The sequence below is a fragment of the Pongo abelii genome, chromosome 4 (assembly GCF_028885655.2).
Source record: "Pongo abelii isolate AG06213 chromosome 4, NHGRI_mPonAbe1-v2.0_pri, whole genome shotgun sequence".
In the NCBI taxonomy this organism is placed as follows: Eukaryota; Metazoa; Chordata; class Mammalia; order Primates; family Hominidae; genus Pongo; species Pongo abelii.
This window is the reverse complement of record NC_071989.2, coordinates 144000128-144019931: the sequence shown is the minus strand read 5'-3', so window position 1 is coordinate 144019931 and position 19804 is coordinate 144000128. Positions and strand designations below refer to the sequence as shown.

The 19804-nt window shown below is 44.6% G+C and overlaps 1 long non-coding RNA gene across 1 annotated transcript; it reads right to left on the bottom strand.

Moving 5' to 3' along the window:
- Positions 1–217: 217 nt before the first annotated feature.
- Positions 218–12362, bottom strand: LOC129059534 (uncharacterized). Its single transcript, XR_008525510.2, has 3 exons — positions 11533–12362; positions 10268–10886; positions 218–8253 (listed from the first exon to the last, which is right to left on the bottom strand). It is a non-coding gene; the product is annotated as an uncharacterized LOC129059534 (long non-coding RNA).
- Positions 12363–19804: the final 7442 nt, after the last annotated feature.

Here is a 19804-nt window from a genome sequence, read left to right as displayed (position 1 = left end):
AGTCTCTGCCCTCAATTTCAATCATGAGCAGCAGAGACCAGGCTGGCCTGTCTTCCCTAAAAACACTTTTCTAAGAAGGGTTATGATCACAGATTGGCAGAACTCAGGGCACTTGGGCAACCATGTCACAGCAACTCAGAGTGAATTAGAACTCAACACGTGTGTCAGGCTTTGCTCTTAGTGACTGAATCAACTTCATTAGAAAAAAAAATCCCCATTTCGTCCTCAAGGTTTTAACCACTTTCTAGTGGTGACGCCAGCTAGCAAGGCCACAGCTGAGACGTTGATGGTTGCTTGGGGGTATTTCATGCTCAGTGAATAATTATGTGAACAAAATAACACAAAGTGGTTGCCAACAGCTATTAGACCTGTGAAAAATAACAATGGAAAACTCAGTTGACTGGCTATCAAAGGGCCCTCACAGAAAGGAGGAAACCAGCTGCGGCTTCACATCTGTACACTCAAACGCAATGCAAAAGAAGCGAACAACCAAAGGGAAAACTGTCCACAAGTCCTTACTCTCGAAATTATATCAACGCTCCCGTACGCCATTTAATTGGCTGAGAGTTGGTTTCATTCCAAACTGGCATGCACCTGAGCAGTGCGGAGGAAGCCTTGCGGAGCCTTTTGGCTGTTTTAGAATGGGGACAGATGGAGCAGGAGACAGGAAAGCGGATCCCCCTTGCCTTCAAATACAAGAGATTCTCCTGGAGTTCTCTCTTCAGAGACTGCACTGCCTTCCACTGTACGTAAGCCCAGCTCAGAAGTCAACAGTGATGGCAATGGAAGGCCTTGATGGAAGGTCCCTCCCTGCAGGTAAAATCAGTGCTAGGTGGCAGCCTCACTGTCAACTTACACTTGGGAAAGTGACCTCCTGGGCATGAGGATGAGCAGAAAAATGGTCTTCATTTCATTTCTAATCTCTGGGGAAAAGTTCCATGTGTTGTGCAAAGAGCATGGCTTTGGAACCACACAAATCTGGGTCTGACTCCTAGCTCCATCATTCATTAGCTGGGTGGCCTCAGGGAGGTGACTTAACCTCTCTGAGCTTCAGTTTTCTTATCTGCTTTGCCGGGCTATGATGAAGACTAATGATAATGAATATAAAGCCTGTGGAATGATGGCAGTGATGCAGACACTTAGAACAAACGCTGGCTATTTTCATTAATATTAGCAGGTGGCACTGCCCCAGACAGCCTAGAGACATGTGCACCTGGGGTTCATCAGACATCACCATCAATCACAAATCGCACTCGGATCAGAAACATTATGGCTCCAAACCCTCATGGCTTTTACTGTCTGTGTCAGACGGTAAAAGTCAGACTCCAGAATTTTAGCTGTCCTGTGTCATCTTCCACCACCTGTTCTCAAAAGTCCCAGGTTCCCACCATATTAGGCTTCTCAGTCCAAACATGCCCTGCTCAGTTCTGGCACTTTTGCAAAGGCTGGCCCTCCTACTGGGTTTTTTTTTCTCCCCACCTGCAACTTGCTGAAATTCCATTTGTCTTCCAAAGTCTGTCTGATGAATCATCTTCTCCAAAAAGCCTTCTCTAATCTCTTTATTTGAATAACCTCCTTGGCTCCTCCATAGCACAGTGTGTAACATCAAATGTTTATCATAAGAACTAGATTAAAGTATCTCTTTTCTCTGAGATCAGTCCTCTGGCTCTAATAAAGAGTGTGGGCTCTGGAGTTTAAACCCTGGCTCTTCCTTTTACTAGCAGCAGCCTTGGTCAAATTACTTAGCTCTTTAAGTCTTAGTCTCCTCATCTGCAAAATGAGATGATAATCATAGCACTAAACACATGGCATTGTTGGGAGGATTAAATGTGATGATGCTGGTGAAAATGTCTGCCACATATTAGTGCAGTAAATATTGGTAGCTGCTGCTCTGAGAGCTTGTGTGAGTTAATGGAGTTGCTGCTCACTAACCTGGGAGCTCCCCAAGGCCAAGAACAAGATTGCCCCACAGAAAGAACATGGTTTCTGGCATGACCAGATGCCCATAAATATTGGCTGAAAGGACCGGACTTTCCATTGGGAAAGTTGACTCTGTGAAGGCTGAGATGGTGTCTGTCCTGACCTCTCTGAGTGGGGCAGAGGGCAAGTCACCCCTTCATTAGCATTTCAGGAGAGCAAGGCCCATGAGAGACAGGCTAGATGGGAGATGCTTTTCTGTGCAGTGATGGGGCCATCTTGGCACCAAGAACCAGTTCTTGTTCCACTCTTACTTCCAGCCCAGAGGCTCTTCCTGCAAGTGTGGCTGACTGACATTCTGAATTGGTCACCATAGAAGGGACTAGAAACTCAGCTCAGCCTTCTCTTCACAGAGTCTTGTGTGTTTAGTCCCAAACTGAGAAGGCCTGAAAACACACAAGGGCTCTGGCCTCATTCTCACTGAGGCTGCAGCTGTTCTCAGCTTTTTCCCCACCGCCCATCAGGAAGCAACTCAAAAACATAATCAAGCAGCTGTGGCTGTAAAAAGAACCTGCTTCAGAACAATACATCGTCTCCATCAAGGATGTGTCGCAGTCCGGGTGATGGGACGGCTGACATACATGTTAGGGGCTGAGTCTATTCAGCGCACCCCAGACTGCTGACTGTTCTCTGCCCACTTCCCTTCCTGTGTGCTGGGGGTTTAGGACTTGCGTTTCTGCCGCCCTGGCTCCCACTGGCCTGGGTCCTCTCCCTCAGAGCCTATGTGTGAGATAGTCTCTCAATTTCTTTGCAGAAGCCACAAGTGATGTGCTTAGTCCCGTGGATACCATCTGAGCCTGTGCTCTTTTCTCTCTACTCTTGAGCAAGTGCCCATCAGGAGCCACATTTGAGTCAGGACCTGCCAAGAGAATTTTCATCTCATCCTCAGTTCCCCTTTTGTCTGGATCCACTCGCTATGAGTTTCTATGAGATCGTAGCCAGGTTTGACCAAACCACTCCTGCACACGTGTTGTTTTGAAAGATTAGCACAGAATCCAACACAACATTTCCCTTGGATTCATCTTTCAAGCCAACAGAGAAAGAGCTATTTCCAAAAAAAAAACACATTATTAACCAACGAATAAGAGCCAAGAAAACAATGTAGCCAGCATATTGATTCCAAACAGCTTGTTTAGAATGCAAATTGCAAATACATCTATTTCCACCCGGCTCTTTGGGGAACCATGCTGAAGACCTCTTTGAGCCAGCAGAGCCAAGCAAGCTACCTAAGGGGTTTGGATCCTGCCCACCAGTCAGGAGCTGTCCATGACAGGGCAGTCCTGGGTTCTCCCAGGTAAGAACTTGCTCCATGCCAAAGGGCTCCTTCCCAGAGCCCTGCTACCTCTCACACCTCCCACATGAGAGCAACACTCCTTCATCCCAAGCTCTACCTTTGCCTTAAGAGCAGCCATCTGGCCCTAGTAATTGGCACCATCTGAGAAGCCTCCTTCTAAACAAAGGTAATTTCCCTGTGAGAAGAGAAAACCAAACACCACTGTGACAGCCACCATCAATAGATGTCAGAACTGGCTCCCAGGTGTACGAAGGTCCAAACCAATTTGATTTATGAAAACTAAGCAAACTTCCCAGTAGGTCTGGCATATCCACAGCATTGGAGAAAGGCCTTAATTATACTACCTCTGCTCATTAAAGAGAGAAGATCTTAGCAAAGACAAGCTATGTTCTGCTTTCAGAAAAATATGTAAAGCCATCTGGCTCTATATATTATAGTAGTTGTCAATAGCCTGAGGCTATATGAAATGCCCAGCATTTTCATCTTCCAGGCTCTGGGGGTGGAAGAGGAGTGAGACGTCCAAGTGAGCACTCTGCTGCTGGCAGCATGGTGATGATGGGGATGATGGGGATGTATTGGAGCATTCCTGTTTCCACAGAGCTCCAGAGACAGATACTGCACACGGACTAGATGAGATGCCAAAGCATAATAAAAAAGCCAAAGAAAGAAACAGCGCTGGAGTTTATCACAGAAATGTCTCCTGTTGGGTAAGCAAGGGAATAAGATTCATATGACCCCTTTCCCAAGCCAGAAGGGACAAATTCTGCCCTACAGGTACCCAAAGAGGTCATCACTAATGCTGATTGGAGAGCGTCAGTTAGTATTAATGAGAACTGACTATGTAAGCAAGAGTTCCAGTACCCTCTGGGAGCCTATTGTTGTTGTTCAAATGAGAGTCCCTTGGAGCAAATATTGATTTATACTGACTCTACACCACAGCACAAGCCCCACAAGTCCCTCTTCTCACAATCAGGACCCAGAGAAAGAGCCAACTGTGTGAAACTTAAAAAACCTTCTGCACCAAAGGACTCTCAGTCCTTGGACCTCTCTTCTTCCCTCTCCATCCTTATTCCTTAGGGGATTTCATTCATCCAAAGGTCATAAATATCTTCCAAAATCTATTTCTACATTTATTTCTCCATGACAGGCCTCTTCCTCAAACCCTGTATTTCAAATCCAACTGCCAACCTGACATTTCAGATTTAACATGTCCCAAGCCAAGCTTCTGATTAATCGTGTATGTTGACCTGCAATGATATTTATTTTATTAATTCCAGTATTTTTTCTGTAGATTCTTCAAGATTTTCTACATACAAGATCACATTGCTTGTGAATAAAGATGGTTCTATTTCTTTCCAATTTATATGTCTTTAATTTCTTCTTGCTCCATTTCAGTGCATATGACTTCCAACGCAATGTTGAATAGAAATGATGAGTACAGACATCCTTGTCTTATTCCTGATCTTAGGGGAAAAATGTTCAGTCTTGAATGATTAAGTATGATGTTTGCTGTAGATTTTTCATAGATGCCTTTTATCAAATTGAGAGAGTTCCCTTCTATTCTTAGTTTTCTGAGAATTTTGATCATGAATGGGTGTTGAATTTTTGTCAAGTGCTTTTCCTGTATTTATTAAGATGATCATATGGTTTTTCTTTTTTGTTCTTTTAATCATAGTGAGTTATGATTATTAATTTTTAAATGGTAAAACAAGCTTCTATTTCTGAGATAAATTTCAATTGGTCATAACTAGTATAATACTTTTTATATATTTCTGGGTTCAATTTCCTAATAATGTGTTAAGGATTTTTTATGTTTGTCTATGTTCAGAGGGATATTGGTCTTTAGTTTCCTCTTGTATAATATTTTGTCAGGTATTGTATCATGTGGAAGGTTTCTTTCTTTTTTATTTGTTTTCAGCCAGTGACTATAATGTCCCTTGGTATGGGTTCTTTTCAATGAATCCTACTTGGGGTTTGCTGATCTTCTGAAGTTGATGTTTTCCAAAAAATTTGGGAAATTTTGAGCCAATTATTTCTTAAAGTATTTTTCTGCCCCATTCTCTCTCTTATCTTTGAAGCCCTCCAATTACCCATATGTTAGATTGCTTGCTATTTTCCCATAGGAGATGAGTCTCTGTTCAATTTTTAACTCTTTCTTTTCTCAATTCTTCATATTGAAACATTTCCATTGCTCTCTCTTCCAATTCACTGGCCCTTTCTTCCACAGGCTCCAATCTCCTGTTAATCCAATTCAAGGAATTTTTCATTTTAGATATTGTGCTTTTCAATTTAAAATTTCCATTTGGTTTGTTTTTACAGTTTTCATCTGTTTCCTCATTAAGTCCATCTTTTCCTTTAAGTTCTTGGACATATTTATGGTAAGGTTTTTAATTCCTTGTCTGCTAATTACAACATCTGGGTTGCCTTATGGTTTTTATTTTTTCTTGACTAGCAATCACATTTTACTGCTTCTTAGTATGTCTGGTAATTTTTGTTGTATTCTTCACACTGTTCCCACTGTTTGGGAATCTGAGTAATGTTCTAATCCTTTAAAGGCTATTGCTGTTTGTTCTAGAAGATACTTGTCATTGGTGGGTCCTCTTGATATTGTTGAGTTTGATTTTATTCTTTGTTAGAACTGATCTAGTTTGGGTTTTGTTTCTTTTTCCTCAGTCTCAGGGTATGAACCTTACTCTAGAGCATGGTCCTTATTCCTAATACATGACCTTTCCAAGATAATAACTGAATGTTTGAGATGCTTATTGAGTTCTCTCCATTCTGGCTTGATCATAATTCATCTTTGAGCTCTTTGAGACCTCTTATATTTATATTAAGCTCCCAGACCCTGAGCAGCCACTCTCCGCCTATACACAAACACTGCAGCCCTCAGCCAAGAATCCAAGGACTCCTATTTAAATTTCTAAACAATTCTTGTCCTCTACAATATCCTACCCCATAGCATTCCCAAACTCTGATTTCTGCCTCATCTGTCAATTTTGATCTGCTACATATTTTTTTTTTAAAAAGCTGGTGATGGGTGTTTGTGAAATATGAAGCTTTCTGAACAACACATAAAAGCAGTGAGACTGAAAGTTTTCATTGTCTGGCATCTCCCTAGCTGTACTATAGCCCTTTATGCACAAAAGTAACTTCTGATGATCTTAGAACCATTATAAAGACAAAGTTGGTAGTTAACAGCCCAGCCGTGCCAAGTAACTGTTGCCCGAAGGAACATATTGAATGCACTTTTCATATCTGTTGATATCTGAACATCATTTTTTGGGCCACATATTTTTCCTATTTTAGCTTCTTGGTTAATCAGACAGCGTGGCTATAAGACTAATACTACTTAAGTTCTTTGAAAATTCAATTTAAAATGTAGTATCTAATCCATTTAGTTAGAAGAAGAAGGTGAGAGCAAAAATTTGAAAGAAATGAAAGTCATTTATATTTAAGACTGTGTTTTGTCTTGCTGGGTTTTTTTTGAGAACATAATACCTTGTCATTGGCTTTCTTGACAAGATGCAGAGGAAAGGTTCATATAGTGCTTATATAGAGTTGAAACATGGTGTATCATGATTTATATAAAGACAATGATGTAGCAGATTATGGTTTTCATTAAATCTGAGGCCAATTGATCGTAAGTCATTATATTTGGTATCTAAATTAAACTATGACATGATACCTTATCAATAGCCATGTGAGACACATGAAATCACACCATTATTGCTTTAAAATTTCTTTCATCCTATCCCTGGGGATTTGGTATTTCTCTTTGCTTTAGTAGCATGATTTAAGTGATACAAAATCCACTGCACACAACTCAGAAACAAAATGAGCACAGTTTTATCTACTTCTGGCTAACTTATTTGTTTAGGTCTTGTAAAGCCTTGTTACTCAAACTGTGTTCTGGACCTGAAGCATTGATATCACCTGGGTGTTGGCTACAAATGAAGAACTACTGGCTCCCCTCCCCCCACCTAACAAATATGTTTAACAATATTCCCAGGTGATTTTATTTGTTGGCACATTAAAGTTTAAGCCATATTTTCACACAGTACTTGGTGTTCTGCAAGAAAATACAGAATTTTGATTATTTCTCCAGTGACAAATATTAATATTTGTTTCACTAATATCAGTTTTACATCTACTCTTTTTTTGTTTTATTTCAATACCAAAACATAGTATAATTTATTTTAAAACATTACAAATTTCAATTAAACTTAACATATGTAGAACCAAAATGCATACAGCTTCAAAACACAATTGCAGTGAATATGTCAATAGCTAAGACCAGGTCTTCACATGCATAGATGATGACAACTATGTCACAACTGTTCCCTGGCTGATAGTAACTGCACAATGCCCTTAATTTTATAGATGTTAAAATGTGGAAAATAAGGAGAAAAGTATATGCTAAAATTGGTGAAATAGAATAAGTGATGAAAAACATACTCATTCTTGATCTAGATTTGGGCTTTTCTGATGCCAGGAATCAAGGTACTTGAGCTACAACAACAACAACAACAAATACAGCCCAAACATCCAGTACAGGCCTTGTCTATGTGGCCTGCCTAGTCAGTACAGTCTCCAATTAGTTTCCCGAAAAATGACAGGAGGCTGAGGATGCCACCTTAACAAAGAACAGGGGTCGAGCCCCCTAACCCACCTTGTAACCAGTCAAAGTCTCTGCTACTTGTGAAAGGGATTTTCTGTGCTTTGCTAGCTACCAGAGTTTTCAGCACTCTTGCATTTCTCTCCTGATGGAAAAATGTTGGCCAAAGAAGACCAACTGGGTTAAATAAAATTGCTATACTCCTCATCTTGATCTTTAGCACGAAAACACTAACGAGTTAGGGGCCATGAATAAATGAACCCCTCAACAATCTTTCATCCAGTTTTCCCTGATTGGCTTCAGACACTGAAGCTCTTGAAGTTGGTAACGTCTTTCTCTTCTTTGTGTTCCTTCATGCTTGCTTGAACTTTGCTTTCCAAGAAGTGGGAGGCATGGCGGTCAGGGGGAAGAAGAAGAGGAGAGAGAAAGAGAATTAATTAATTAGTTGATTTAATCTGGAAATCCTGAGAATTCTGCAGCATCCACCTCTTTATGCAGCTTTCCTCCTCTGGTTCAACTCCAGCAGGAAGGTATGGTTTTACTGTGTGGGTTGTTTCACCATTTTCAGAACCAGCATGTGATAGAAATTTTACTTGTTGGTGATTTGTGTTGACCACATTGGTGATAAATTATAAACTCTGAAGGTCAGAGACAGGGTCAGTTTAACTCACTGTGCATATCAACTCCAAATCTAAATGGCTATTAAACAAATGCTATTTACTGCTATGAGTAGCTGCGTTTGTTCACAGCAGCTGGCTTTTAAAGGTCATCTTTTATATTTCCACCCTACTCCTAACGGATACCCACTCTTCTTCTCTATCCCTCTGCACCAAGGCAGCGTAGAAGTTGGGGAATTCCTCCTGAGACCCGTGGGAAGCAGACCCCACTTCAGCAGAGATGCAGAATGTGGCCTGGCTTGGCTATCAACAGCCCACATGTTTTCTGGTGTGTGAATGTAGTGTTACTCAACCTCGAGGTAATGGAAGTTGAAAATTGGCACCAGAGTCCAATATCTAAAGACTTTGGCTACTGTGCGTGCAGTTGCTACAGATGATGTTTCTAATACAAGAACTGTGGGCTTATTCCATTCCACATGCTGAGCTATTGATCAGGCCTAATGATGGTGCTGTTAAATCCCCTGCCTGTCACTGCAATGTGGGCAGATTCCTGCAGCCATGTGTGTGACAGAAGCCACCCAGAGCTTCATGGGGAAGGTGTTCTCTGCTCTTAGAAGTCAGACACAGAAATTGGTCCCTTTCCATAGCAGGGACACCAGAGATAGCAAACCACAAACATTGTAGCAATTTACATATGACTGCCATTGAGGCTTAAAATTTCACTTCATCTTCTTTGACCATCCAGTCAGAAGTGACCTTTCTACAACTGGAGACCTCCAAGCACATTCTCTGCCCCTCTCTCATGGAACAAAATACTTGAGAGTCTTGGCTGACTTGTCTCTCGCTCATTAAACAGTGAGCCACCAAGAGCTGAGACCATGCCTCACTCACTGTTTCCCCACAGTGTCCAGCACAAGGCCTGCACAAAGTAGATGCTTTATTGTGATTGTCGAATGAAATTAACTGGAAATGTAATGAGCTAGATCTGGAGTAACCTATATGTGGGCAATCTGGGGGTCAGTACAAGATTATTATCCAAGACCAGTACATAATAATTACTCTTTTTTCATGAGAATCATTCACCTCTAATCTTAACTCCCTTCTTCTTTAAATATCTGTAGAAATAGGAACCAGAAATGGGAATGGGGAGTTGGGGGACTACTCATTAATAGGAAAGAATGACAGATTCTGGCTGGGTATAGTTTTCTGACATTTGCTTTGGGATGGGCTTACTTTGGTCCTCCAAAAGGTATCAAATCTGACAGACCTCAGACAGAAGGAAGGATGACTGGAATGGACTGTACCAAGAGGTAGTGGGTTTCCTGTCACTTAGCGGTATCCCATTAAAGCAGTGGTAGGCAGGATCTGGCTCATACTTTCTCGTGAGAGCTAGCTGTCAGTATCTCTTCCCAATTCTGCGTTCATGGATGTTATGTTGGTAAATTGAAATCAGCCATGGTGGGACTATTTATACCATGGAACTGACAACCGCAAATCAAGACTGTTTTACTTTCTCCAGAGAGCCACTTGTTAAACATTTACCAGCATACCACTGATTCATTCAAGGCTAAATGACCAGTATTAAGAAAATCTGTAGATGAAATCCTGCACTAAAGCATTGGCTGGTAAGATAACCTCTAAGGCTCCTCTAGTGCCAAAGTTTCAAAACATCTCTTATCCCAGCTGGAGACAGAGGTCCCATGCCTGGGATTGTTGCTGTTGTTGGTGTTATCACTACCAGCTTCCCAGGTCTGGCCACTCTACCTGTTTAATTATGGACTTAGCAGAGGTCTGAATCCAACACTACCATTACAACCAGACCCCAGCTCAATAAATGCAGTTTCAGCATCTGGCTAGCAATCCCTCTCAGAGCCCTGAGCTGGCAGATGTCTTGAGATGATTTCCTGATCTGTGGCATGAGAATGTTCCACCAGCCCCACTGCACTTGTGGAATAGCACTGAATTCCACACGCTGGTACACCCACAGAGGCCAGAGGGCAGGGTCACAATTACTAGAGTTTTCCTGCAGACAGAGGACACCTTCAGAGGCCAGCCCCAGGAATCCTGCTCCCATGTGGAACAGAGACATGGGGGCGCCACCGGGAGGAAGGACGGGTATGTGGAGTCAGAGGAGACACAGATGGAGGCAATTAGCTGTTGTCATAAAACAAAGCTGCAGCAACAGCAGTACTCGCTGCCTGGGTGACACTTGTCTTCCTCCCATGAATAAGGAATTCATCTGGCTCCAGAGTTCTTGGTCTTTAGAGCCCCATCTGCCCTGGAGAAATGACTCTCCCCGATGTGGCTATGGCTACTTCGTTTCTTCTTAACACAGTGGCACAGCGCAGGCCTGGCACGCAGCAGATTCTTAAAAAGTATTTGCCTAGTGAGCAAACAAATGAGGAAGTCATTGGAGCTCTGTCTTGGGACTCTCAGACTTCATCCCCTTTTGAGGGTCCAAACAAGCTCCTCTCCTCCAGAAGGCCTTTCTAAACACAGGTGTCAACTATGTCATCCACCCAGGACAACACTGAACCCCAAATCACTGCTTTCCCTTCTCAAAAATCTTCCAATGCAAGTCAGTCTTTTATGACCTTCTCTTTGGGTTTGTCTTGTTTCCCTAGGGAAATCATGAGCTCCTGGAAGGTAGGGCCCAAGCCTCCTCTTTCTCTAGTGTCCTTCTGTGGTGTTGAGTTCAACATAAGCTGGACATATCTTAGGAGCCCCATGGCCCCATGATGATTGGTCATTGGCCAGGACTTCCACTCCCTGGGTCACAGCTGAGCTCCAGAAGGTATTTCGCCCTTCCCTCCTGAATGGCTTCTCCTAGGTGATTTTGGAAGAGATGCCTGTTATTTGCATTGGGTACACTGGGTTGCAGGATGGACCCCATGCCAGCATCGTCTCCTTGGCCGTTAACAGAAGTGTCCACCACATCCCTCTTGAGGAGGCAGCATAGCCCACAGGCCAAGCACTCACAGCACCCCCACACCACCTAGGCAAGGCTAGAATTGGCCCTGCCTTCTTACCTTGTTTTTGGAGAGCAAATAGGACTGGTGAGAGATAGAGCCATGGGCAAGGTACTCGCACAGCACAGCAACAGAAATAGAAGAATGCACTTGGCCTTGCCCAATTCTAATTTAGTCTCTGAAAATAGCTCAAGCTCTGGGAGAAATGCATCTACCCTCCCTGATACTGAGAGAATTCAGAAGTTATGTGAGGAATATGTTAGCCATTTGCCAATATAAGATTTAAATTAAGTTAAAAAAATTTAAAGATCACAATGTTTATGCAGATTTTAAAATTGAGCAAACAAGATATTTGCCACATCACTGATGCAAGAAGAGGAAAGGAAAATCAGTCTCCCTCTCCATTGGATTAAAAATCTAAATCCAGAAGAATTAGTTTTCATTGCCAGTTCTCAGCTTGGTACCACGAGAGTGGACTTGTTTTGTTCAAATGAGACACTATTAGGTCATCCTCACATCTACATGTCTACCTCAGTCTGCTTGGGCTGCCACAAGAAAGCGTGTGGCTTAAACAACAGAAATGTATTTTCTCATAGTTATGGAGCCTTGAAATCCAAAATCAAGAGACAGTATGGTTCTGGAGAGGGCTCTCTTCCTGGCTTGCAGGTGGCTGCCTTCTTGCTGTGCGCTCACATAGCCTTTCCTGGCATGTGCACTGAGAGTCAGGGGAGAGGAAGATCATCCTCTTTTTATAAGGCCACCAACCCTATTGAATTAGAACCCCACCCTTATGACCTCAGTTACCTTAGTTACCTCCTGAAAGCCCTATCTCCAAATACAGTTACATTTGGGGTTAGAGCTTCAACATATGAGTGGGGCAGGGGGACACAATTCAGTCCCTAGCAATGTCTGTGATGAGTTTCCCTATGCCTCAAGCACACAGTTCTTCCAGCCCAGGCATCTTTCTCATGGGCATTGTGTCTGTGAATAAACCGTACAGCCCACTTTCTTTCAAGAAACCTATAAAAATAATATCCATCCACAGTCTGTCATCTTCCCCTTGTACAGATTGGCTGCCCTACCCCACTTGAAATCACTATTAAACTGCAGAGATAATTGCCCGTCTTAGGGCTGCAGTCCTCCCACATAACCTGAAGCCATTGCCATTTGTCACAACAGATCATTTCTTGAACTCTGACAGCCAGCCTTGGAAGCAGGAAGAATGCTCATTTTCCTCACCCTGCTGGAGCTTCAGAAAGAACTCAGCTCAAAATAGACACTATTGAAGCAGGAGACACATGAGGAGGTACACAGCCTATCAATACCTCAACACCGGCCTCTCCTCGCCCTCCAATCCTATTGACTGCATGAGAGCCACTGCTGAAGGCTTTGTAATCCAAAACCATTAAGTATTCATGGGGCTGGCAACCACAAATAGAAAATGAATTGAATTGCTCCCTTTCAAATTAGTATAATGACATTATCTGGGAAACGATGATTTAAAAAATAGTTCAAAACATGGGTTTGAATGTTCTTCCTACTGTTCTGCCCAGGCTCCTCTCTGTTTTTCACAATAGAGAAGAGCCCTCCTGGTGCTGTGGAGACATTCCCAAGAATGAGAGAGGCCGAATCAACCTTGACTTTGTATACCCATTGTGCTTTCTGGCCACAAACTAGACTTCTCCTTCCTCTGTACTTCATAATCAATCCCTGAGCATGCTAAAGTTTACCTCCTAGGTATTTCTTGACTGTGCCTCTCTTTGGCATTCCATCTAACCCTTCTTGAGTCCAGGCTACCACTCCTTCTCCCACCTGGGTAAACATATCTGCCTCCTAACGGGTCACTGTGCCTCCAGGTTCCCTTCTCTAATCCATCCTCCACATGGAAGCCTGAGTCAGCCTTCTAAGACAGCAAACTTCCTTGCCACTTTCCTGCATGAAACCTTTTAGTGGCTCCCCATGGCCCTCAAGACAAAGCCTACGCACTGTAGTACAGAAGACAAAACCTTCTATGACCCAGTCATCTTGCTAACTCATGATGTCACCATGGATCGGGCCTCCAAAGGATGCTGCAAAAGACAATCAAGCCACACGCGTTGTCACACTGAGGTTAGCCTTACACACCTCTTTCATCCTCATCCTCAGGAGGCCAAGAACCACATAGGTAGAGGGGCTCTGAAGAAAAACAACATGGAGGCGCTTGTGGGCTGACATCGTCTCAAAGACCTCCCCCTCCCCTGGGTTGGACTTCAAAAGCAGTCCTCTGCTTCACAGTGTTTTAGATAAAGAGCAAAAATATTCCACAGGAAGTTACACCCATTTAAATTCACACTAAAGATGGGATTGAGAAACTCTTTAAATCATGTGGCAGTCCTCTGTATAGGGATAAATTGCAAAGCAACCTCATAGAACAACATTTTAAATGAATCATCCTCAAAATACATTGTCCCGTCTGGAGTAGCCCTGTTCCATTCATCTGCGATTACAGTTGTCATTTTGCACAACACGAGAATGACTTTGACAGTTATGCTGATCCGGGGAGAGGAAAGAGGACAAGTTGAGCAGGACAGACTAGTTCTGGAAAATTAGGCATTTGCTGGGTCACCCTGGAGCTTTCAGCTTTGAATTTGGCCTCCCAGAGCATTAAGTAGGCATGAAACCTTTCTAAAATGAGAACTATTATAGTGCCAGTTGCACAGAGCAATTCTTGAGCTGCCAAACAGATGGGAGCCCTGTGGAGACAAAAGGCTGCCAATATCCCAAAAGCACAAGCCATGGCTCCGCCTCCATATCTTGGACACAAAAGTTAGAGCATAACCTGGGCACTCTGAGCCCACTTCCCAGGTAACACATCAGTCCATTGAAGGAATCCCACCGTGAAGAACGCAGAGCCAATCAATACTTTGAATGAAGAAGCCCCTCTTACAGACTATTTCCTTTTCTCTTTTTCCATTCTCTATTCTCCTAACCAAACCATGTCCAAAATGCTACCTGGAGAACCCCACGCTCAGCACAGCTGACCTTTGATCATCATAAAGCTAGCCACAAAACTGTCTATTTCTCCAAAGGAAAAATGTACATGCATCTAACTGGAGGCTTTCTGCTGGAAGTTCAGGGTCAATGCAGGAAGACAAGGACTCAAAGGCTTTGGCATATTCCATGTCTTCTATCTGGTCCAACAGTGTAGAGATGATGCTGCCAGCTTCAGACAACACCCGGCTCCAAGAGCGCTATTGTTAAGTACCTGGGATGTGCTCATTAGAATACTGCTCAGCCTAAGACCAGGCGCGGTGGCTCATGCCTGTAATCCTAGCCCTTTGGGAGGCCAAGGCAGGCAGATCACTTGAGGTCAGAAGTTCAAGACCAGCCTGGCCAACATGGTGAAACCCCATCTCTGCTAATAATACAAAAATTAGCCAGGCTTGGTGGCAGGCACCTGTGATCCCAGCTACTCAGGAGACTGAGGCAGGAGAATCACTTGAACCTGGGAGGCAAAGGTTGCAGTGAACCAAGATCACTCCACTGAGCTCCAGCCTGGGAGACAGAGCATGACTGTCTCAAAAAAAAAAAAAAAAAAAAAAGTGTCTAGCCTAACCATCTTCCCCTGCTTTCAGCTCTTATCCTTCCACCCTGAGCACCAGAAGAAAGAGGAATGTTTAGTTTCTAAATTTCCATCCATTGGCTTTATCCTGAGGTCCCTATCCCTGGATGCTCAAGTCAAGGATCTGCCTATTTTTGCTGGAGGATTTGTTTCCTCATCCCCATGAGAATGAGCTTAGCTATGGCAGTTTTCTCCAAACTCCCCTCATAGGGCTGAGTGTTCAAGTCTCAAAGCTAAGGAAGAGATTTTTCTTAGAAAGAACAGCAGAAGAAACCTTTCAAGGAGGCCTCCTGGGATTACAGCAGAGGCAGGAAGAAGCCAGCCAAGCCCATGTGTCTAAGGGAGTTTGCTGAGCCCAGAGGTACCCTCCAGTCCAGACAGGCTCTACATCAGCAGAAAGGTGACTATGGCCTGCCTCCCCAGAACTCTCAGTGACCTCCCATATTCTAGCTGAGCCATTCATTCCTTGGCATATGCATGTTCCCTTCCTAAGCTGCGGGTAAGAACAAATCCTCCTGGTGGGGGTGAAGAGGATTATCCACTGGGTTCTCGGCAGGTGCACGAGGATGGACTGATCAGATCATGAGTCTCTGGGGTCTTGCGGCAGGTACCTGTGGCAGTCACTGCTGCTGCCTTGCCCATTTCTCCTCCTCATTCTCATGTCATGCCTGTGACTTCCAACTACTTTCGGCAAGCTCCTGAAATTTTCTGCCTTAGGGTTTTCTCTGGCCAATGTGCCCACTTAGCCCATGTGCAGAGCAGGCCAGAAGTGCTGGAGAGTTAACATGCCCCACCACTGAGAGCAACCCTCCACCCATGATGGATGGGGAGTTGAAGGATCAATGCCCCAGCTCCCTCACTCCTTGGTTGTGATAACTCTAATCACAGTCTCCCAGAGCTCTTGAGCCTGATGCATCCTCAGGTGCCCACAGAGTCAGCCTGCTGGCTAACACACATTTTATCAGCTTTTTCCCTTCCATCTCTTACTTCCTCACTCCACATTCCACCCCCACCTCCCAGGGTCTCTTGGGATTAGAGGCCAGGTCTACGTGGCTCCAAAGCCCAAGATCATTTATAACACCAGGCTGACAACCACCCCCAACCCCTGTGTACCCAACTGCCTCTCAGAGGCAGCCAGCAAAGTGGGGCACTGTGGGGTCCTGTTCTCAGAGCCCACACTGACCTGTAAGACGACAACTTAGCCACAGGTGCTTCATTCCTGGCATTCCATGCCTGTTTTCTTCATTCAGATCCCAACCCAGGTGTTTGGCTGTACATCCAACGTCCAGCAGGGTTTTTTTCCTCCTTTCTTTCTTTAAGCTGGGCTGCTAAAAAAGAAAAAGGAAAAAGAAAAAGGCTATAATGGTGGAGATTCTGGCACTGGATGACTCTTCAGGGCCATTCCAGCCCTGAAGTTCTGTGAAATGATCCACAGCAGCCCAAGGCAAAATTGGATCTATAATGAAATTTCTCCCCCTTAAAAAGTCAGTTTAATGGCTATTCTAATTGCTGGGGAATTTATGAAAAGGGACTGTAGCCTAATTCTGGAAATTAACCTAGCACCAGCTGCAGCTTCCTGGCCCCAGTGCTGTGGACATATATCCTTGTCTTCACACATATGCTCATCTGGACATGGGGTGGCCTCAGGGGCCTGAGGCATGCAAGATGAAATCCCACAAATCTCCATTATTAAATCCATGATGTATTTCAAATCCCGCCCTCCATCTTGGTAATGACGCCTCTGACATCCCTCCAAAATAGGAGGGAGGGAGGACAGGTGGGAATGAAAGAGGGAGAGAGGTTCCCCTTGTATTTGTCCTATATCTACCATCTCTGTTCTTCCATATTCCTGGGTATGGTGAAGGCGTTTCCATCTTTTAAGACAGGTCTCCTCATGCAGAGACAGAGACTGCTGAAGACACTGCCATCCATTGACTGATGTAAATCTGCCCAATGTCACCTCCCTTTGGACCCATATCCTCGGGCTGCCTTACACTAATCCAGATCTACTGGGATGATCTCTCCAGAAGACCTCTGGAACCCAAACTTGATGTCACCCCTCTTCTGTTCTTCTCTCCTCCAACAACTTACCTTTTCCCCTCTCCATGAGCAGATACATGGAAAGCCCCCCAAATCCCAAGTAGAGTCCATCAGAGGATAACGTAGTCTTAGACAGGGACCTTCAAGATATTCTGCCTTTGCCTAAAACCTCTGAGGGATTCTCCCCAGGTTCCTCGGGGTGTAAACTGACCCCCTTCTGTAGTTGTAGCACCTCCATGAAAAGGTTTTTGGAGTCTTTACTAAGGCATAGATGGGCAATTGGGAAATTTGCAGTTATTCAGAGAAATTGGGAGTCTTAGACTCCACCTCTAATCCCAGAATGTCTTTTATGAGTAACATCCCTACAAGCACCTCCCCAGCTCCTACCCATCCTTCAAAACCCAGCCAAATGTCACCTTCTCTAGAAGGGAAGTCAAATTCCTTGTGTCAAAGGAGGCTTCCCTTTCCAACTTCCCTGAGCCACCCTCCTCGGGCGGTGCCTCACATCACCCTCACTTGTGTGCATGCCTCAGCATTCTCAGTGTGCAGGGGGTTCATGGTGGGCAGGGCCTGTATCCTTCATCTCAGGCCCCAGTCCCCACCCCCAACTGTGCATAGAGTCTTTTTGCTGAGAAGAGTTGCTCCACAAATGTTAAAGGAGGGAGGTGAGTAAAGGAATAACTTTCAGGTCCCACCATGACAGGAGTGACCACGGGAGGGCATTCAATGATGCCCTCCTCTCCTAACATGAACACTAAAATATACTGTATAGGCACAATGTAGTAATAATAGGACTGGGTGCCTATACCACCAGTGGCTCACTGCAGCAAATGCTGACTCCTCAGCAAAATGGAGATGGGAGAGAAATAAAGGAGGAGAGATGAGGAAGAGGGAAGGAGAGTCCTTGTACCAGTCAGCATCCAGTCAAAAAACCATGAAGTACTTTAATGAAGGGTTTTAAGACAAGAAACAAGTTCCAGAGTATTGGAAGAGCAGAAAGACCACACAGGGAAAGAGGGGGCAACCCAGAGCTTAGCACTAGCGGTAATCCACCACCACTTCTAGGCTCGAAGGTCAAAGGAAAGAGGTGGCATTACTAGAGCCCAGGAGGCAAAACCATAGTCATGACCTGGGCCCACAGATTGAGAGAGGGGCTGGCCATGGATAATAGAACCACAGTGGGGATGCAGCCATTGTCCTAGACACTGCCCCAAACAGACATGAGGAGAAATACCCCGCTTCTTCCTTCCTGCCACCCTCCAGTCTCCCATTGGTGCCTCCTATTGGCCCAACATAGACAGAAATCAGAGGGAAGGGGGCCTGAGAAATGTTAGCTCGAGCAGTCAGCCACCCCATGGGGCAGAGAGAGCAGGGCCTGACATGGATCTGAGCAGCAGCAGTCCAAGGACCAATACTCTTCTTTCATTTCTCCCACAATAAGCACCTCCCTCCCTCTGCGTGATCCTGGGGATCTCCTTTTTTCACAGATGGGCTCCTTTCTCCCCAGGTTCCTATGCCGAGCCAGGCCATAGGTGGGGCTACTTCTATGGGTCTGTTGCAAGAAGGCAACCAGCAGGCCAAGATGGGTGGCTGGCTGGACCCTGGATGGTCAGTCACTGATCAAGGAGCATCGGAAGGTCCGGCCTGGACAATCTGGGACTGAGGGCAGTGCAGGCAAAAATCACCCAAACTTGGCAATATGTCCAGGGGAATTTGGAACTCCCAGCTCTCACACCCCACCCCCTACATTCCACTGGGCCCATAAAACCAGCTCTTTCAGGATGATGTAGTCGACCTGAACTCTCAGAACTTGCTAGGATGCATAGATTGGGGCATTACCCTCTAATTCATTCTGAAGAGAAGTACCGAAGTGGTTTGTCCACATTAAAGAGGAATTAGGAAGCCTGCTTTGCAGAAACACACATGTATGCAAGCACACACACACACAGACACACACTTATGCACACACATATATGCTGGAATTCTCTGGATGTTTCCCCAAAGTTCTCCTTAAAATGGATTCTTCTTTTCCCCTGGATAAGCCAAGGCTTTGGCTTGAGGGCTCAATGTTCTAACATTAAAAAGCCACTGTTCACCAGAAACACACATTAAAACCTGGGAGCCAGTAATGCTGGGAACAACTGACTCTGACATTTAAGCAGAGGTCACGCACCCATGGATGTTTATAGGACAACATGGAAGAAATCCCACTTTGCAGAAAAACAGCTGGGTGTGGAAAAACATTGTTTATACTTGAGCATCTGCCTCAGGAATTTGTCACTTTAAATAAGCTCATTGCCATCCACCTTGTCCAAACATTCATCAGAGAATGGAAAAGGGGAGTGAGGGCAGGCAGGACTAACCATGCAGACTCAGGCCCTTGGCGTCCCAGCCTCGCCATGCTGAGTTGGCCTACCCCGACCCCTGTCCTACCCCACTGTCCTGAGGTTTATTTCATCAGGTTCAGCCTGGGTTTTAGGGCCTGCTGTTGACTTTTTGAGAGCACAGGGTGTGCCCAAACACAGGAGATGGGGCAGTGGTGGCCACTTAGCTCATCTAGAGGAAGTCATTCTTGGGGTCTGGAGATACCTACAGGAGAGATTTATTGAACTGGCTGCATTCCCAGAATGTGTCCACTCCTGCCCCTCACCAGGATGTGAAGGCTAACCCAGTGGGACTCTGAGGGTCTCC